Source organism: Cajanus cajan, chromosome 8 (genome assembly GCF_000230855.2).
Source record: "Cajanus cajan strain Asha chromosome 8, NIPB_CcT2T_4, whole genome shotgun sequence".
Taxonomy (NCBI): domain Eukaryota; kingdom Viridiplantae; phylum Streptophyta; class Magnoliopsida; order Fabales; family Fabaceae; genus Cajanus; species Cajanus cajan.
In genome coordinates, this window is record NC_138524.1 from 29917681 (window position 1) to 29922639 (window position 4959).

Consider the following 4959-nt stretch of genomic DNA (forward strand, 5'->3'; position numbering starts at 1 on the left):
GGGCCGTTCCAAGCTTAAAAATTATACTAAATTTTTTTAGTGAGAACGGGCCCAGAACGGGCCGTTCCAAAAGGAGAACAGGCCGTTCTGGTTTTGAAACGAGCCGTTCTGGAGGGAGAACGGGCCGTTCCGGAGGGAGAACGGGCCATTCTGGATGAGTCTCGGAACGGGCCGTTCTGATTTTAGAACGGGCCGTTCTGCTTTTTGGGAACGGGCCGTTCCGATTTTGGAACGGGCCGTTCCAGTTTAAAAATTTGCGTACATTTGAAAGATTTGGAACGGGCCGTTCCAAATTCAATACGGGCCGTTCCGGGTGACTCTGGTTGCCTAGAAATAGGGGCCAGGGGGGGTGAAAAAAAAATATACTGAGGGAAGTGAAAATCTTAGAGAGAGAGAAAGAGAAGAGAGAGAGAGAGAAAGAGAAGGGAGAGAGAGAGAGAAAGAAAAGAAAAGAGGAGAGAGAAAGAGGAATCCAGTAGAGGAGGTTCTGCCAGGGGAGAGAAAAGAGGAGGGAGAAGAGGAGATTCTGCCCGAGTTTCGGTCCTTGCTTAAGGAGAGAGGTGGAGGTTCTGCCCGAGTTTCGGTTCTTGTTTAAGCAAGAAAGAGGAGAAGGTTCTGCCCGAGTTTCAGTTCAGGTTTATCCAAGTAAGGGTAGTGCTTATAAAATTAATCTAGTATAGATGAGCATGATAGGAATAGTATAATTTTAATATGCTATTTTATGTGGAGATTTTCATTTCATATAGTATAATTTGGATCAATTGATGGTTGTTTTGGATATTTAATTATTTATATTATTATTATATTGACAAATTGGCATGGTTATGGTTATGTTTAATTATGGAATATGCTATGTGTATGTGGTTTGGAAAAGTAAATAGGACTTAAAGGAGTAAGGTTATGGTATGGATTAGATCTCTTGGTGAGATCAGGATATAATCTTTGGAAAAATATGGAATTTGGGAATCCCATGGTGAGGATTCCAATGTGGAACTTTTCCAAAGGTTATATAATAAACCACTTCAGATGTTAGGTGGATTCTGAAGTACTCCTCTAAGTATTCTATTTGCTACCGGTATGGGTCTAGGCCGAGTCATACCGATGGATGAGGTGGCCCCACCAGGGTTACGTGACGACGTAATCCAACTGTATATTTTTCATGAGAGGTTAGGCGTGGGACATGGGTTGCTGACATGTTTCACCGTATCAACACTTGGTTTGGATGGTGTTGAGGCCAACATTTGGTTTAGATGTGTTGGTTACATCATGGATTATACAGTGGTGTGACTTTGTTTTGGATATGGAATATGTATACATATGGTATGGATTGTATACATTGGTTATGGATTATTTTATTATCATAAAATATGTATACATTGGCATGGACGTGTATACATTATATTTTGGGTTGGTCTATATTTAGCTTGAAAATGACTTGTTGGTCTGGATAAATACTGTGATAAATATTTGATATTTTATTATGATGTACTATGATTGGTTTTATATGTGCTAACCCTTATATTTCCATGATGTGGACTGTGATGATCTCACTATGTGGGGGAGCAGATCAGGTATGAGGCTTTGGGATAACAAGGAGTCTTTTGGATAGCTGCTTTGAGAAGTGGCTAGGTTTAGAGCTTGACCAGCACCTAGGGTGTCTTATTTTGATGTTTTCATGACATTGTAATTATATTATCTTTTTGGATTACTGTATAACTTTACTAAGGATGATGACTCTGCTATAGAAGATTATATTATATATTTTGGAAACAATTTATATGTTATTGTATAATTACACTCTAGCGTAGCTGACTTTTGCTCTATTTTCTTTATTTTATATTATTTTATTTTGGTTGGTTATTGATGTGACGGCCTAGGGTGGGTCGTTACACTTCTTTGAGGTATCTACACTTCCCTTGTCCTTGACAGGGTGTGAGACACCAGCACCTGAGGTTTCATCTGCAGCCACTCCGGTTGAGGTTTTCAACATAACAGCCTGTTGCTTCTAGATTTTTCTCAATTCCCGATTTGACATGCTCTTCATATTTGCTGCAAACAAGACAGCGTTAGAAGATTAAATGACAAAGTACATCCGCAAGAAATGTAATTTTATAACAAGTGGTGGATAATTACCTATATAAATCCTCAAGTCCCTGGGTCTAAATTCTAAGTCTAGTAACTTGGCCGTATGGAACACAGTGTTCAACTTCTCTATTTTTTCCACTTCGAATTCCGATAACTCATTAGCTTGCAAGTTCCCATAAACCTTAGGCGTTTTACACCAATAGTGCGAAAACCCATCGAGCAGGGTTGGGTTATGCCTAGGACATCGTATTCGAAAAAAACAATTTTTAAAGTCTTTATAGGAGGATTGGAAGAGACTTAGGATACCTCTACCAGCCACCCCACTCAAGGAGACCCAACTAAGCCTCTTTTTAGGCCGATATTCAAAAAAGTAGAAAAACTTTTCCGTCGTGGGTACTATATCAAAGCCTGAACACAACACTTCAAATGCTCTAATGAATGCCCAACTGTTGGGATGGAGTTGTGTTGGGGCAACATCCAGGGCACTTAACACGCAAGATTCACACCCCGTCAGCGGCTACCTAACCTTTAACTTAGTGATCAATGTTTCATAACAAAATGTAAATACTTCATTATTTGATTGAGGGCCAACACACACAGGTTCCTTATCTACACAGGGTTCACATATGATATCTTCTTCCCTACCCTCTCGTGTAAACACATGCTCCCTCCTCAAGTCATTCATATAGTCCCAAGTGCAGCAAACAGAATGGATTTTCAATACATCTGGCTTCGCCCAAGGATACAGTTGGGCATAATCCGTAGTTCCTTCCATGATTAAAATAAATAAAGCTTCAAGCTTTTCACCAATACCTAGCTCTACCAACTAATAATATACAGAAGGAATGGGGCGAGAAAGGAAGTTGTACCAAGGCAGGGGACGGCGGAATCGTTATTAGAGAGGATGGCCGGATGATACGACGGAGATCCCACTCTAAATGATAACCTCGGGCACAAGGGTGGAAGAGAGGGAGAGTAAAACTCCTGTAGTTGAAGCTCCTAATATAGGAACACAAAGGTTGTATGGAAAACCCTGCAAAAACCAACAGTCACGAAATAAATGAGTGTAACCCTTAGTTAAAGGGGTTTGAAAAATTAAATTAAATTAAATATACAAATAAATAAATTATATAAATAAGTCATAATGGTGACTTATGCGTGAAAAGTAGTGTCGCTTTAATGAGTCGTCAAAGCATTTAATGTAGGTTACAAAAATTTTGTATTCCCAAGAGACAGGATGTATGGAGGCAAGCTAGGTGTAAAATTGTTGTCATAATGCCTTCAGGTCTCCATTAGGCCGAGTTGGCCAAGCATAGGCTCTTCACGTTGCGAGGATTGTGTATCCTCCAGGTCATCAATTTGCTGATCTGACCGATTAATGTCTCTACGCGTCACCAACGCTCGAGCCAAGAGGGTTGTGTACCCTCCAGGCTCCAATTTGCCGACCTGGCTGATCAATGTCTCTATGCGTCACCAACGCTCGAGCCAAAAGGGCTGTGTACCCTCCGGGTCTCCAATTTTCCGACCTGGCCGATCAATGTCTCTACGCGTCACCAACGCTCGAGCCAAGAGGGTTGTGTACCCTTCGGGTCTCCAATTTGCCGACCTGGCCGATCAATGTCTCTATGCGTCACCAACGCTCGAGCCAAGAGGGCTGTGTACCCTCCGGATCTCCAATTTGTCGACCTGGCCGATCAATGTCTCTACGCGTCATCAACGCTCGAGGCAGGAGGACTGTGTATCCTCCAGGTCCCCAATTTATCGATCTGACCGATCAATGTCTCTACGTGCCACCAACATTCGAGCCAAGAGGGTTGTGTACCCTCCGAGTCTCCAATTTGCCGATCTGACCGATCAACGTCTCTGCCTTAATAACGCATAAGCCAGGAGAGTTTGTGTACCCTCCTGATCTCCAATTTTTTGAGCAATCCAAACAGAATATATCTTCTTGATCCCCATCCAACCGAACATCCCAGACTTTAGGCTAGTCATAGGTGTATGGATGAGTGAGTTCCGGTAAAACTAATCAAGGTTGTGATTTTCGTGATTCTTGCGTAGATTTGATTACGATCATAAAGGCGGATCATAGGCTCATTAAAGAGGGGGATCCGCACGCATTTAAGGGAATGAGGATCGATAATCTGAATCATGCATATATGACTCATATAAATAAGGAGAAAGAAATTCGTACCTAGGCGGGTGATGGCAGAATCGTTATCAGAGAGGATGGTCGGACGATACAACGGAGATCCCACTCCAAATGATAACCTAGGGCGCAAGGGTGGAAGAGAGGGAGAGTAAAACTCCTGTAGTTGGAGCTCCTAATATAGGAACACAAAGGTTGTATGGAAAACCCCGCCAAAACGAACAGTCACGAAATAAATGAGTGTAACCCTTAGTTAAAGGGGTTTGAAAAATTAAATTAAATTAAATATACAAATAAATAAATTATATAAATAAGTCATAATGGTGACTTATGCATGAAAAGTAGTGTCGCTTTAATGATTCGTCAAAGCATTTAATGTAGGTTACAAAAATTTTGTATTCCCAAGAGACAGGATGTATGGAGGCAAGCTAGGTGTAAAATTGTTGTCATAATGCCTTCAGGTCTCCATTAGGCCGAGTTGGCCAAGCATAGGCTCTTCGCGTTGCGAGGACTGTGTATCCCACTACAAGAAAATTCGCTATTACAGACGGCCAAAATCCGTGGGAAATGCCAAAAATACGTGGGTAATATAGTGCATTTCCCACGGATTACCGACGTACACTAATCCGTCGGTAAATTTCTCGTCTGAAATATTTACCGACGGATTTTTATCCGTGGGTAACTTTCCGATGAATTTTCCCACGGATTTATCCGTGGGTAATTACCCA

At 41.5% G+C, this 4959-nt stretch overlaps 1 long non-coding RNA gene across 1 annotated transcript; it reads left to right on the forward strand.

Moving 5' to 3' along the window:
- The first annotated feature begins 357 nt into the window (after nucleotides 1-357).
- LOC145950641 (uncharacterized) lies at nucleotides 358-1757 on the forward strand. Its single transcript, XR_014428452.1, has 3 exons — nucleotides 358-484; nucleotides 524-645; nucleotides 1567-1757. It is a non-coding gene; the product is annotated as an uncharacterized LOC145950641 (long non-coding RNA).
- Nucleotides 1758-4959: the final 3202 nt, after the last annotated feature.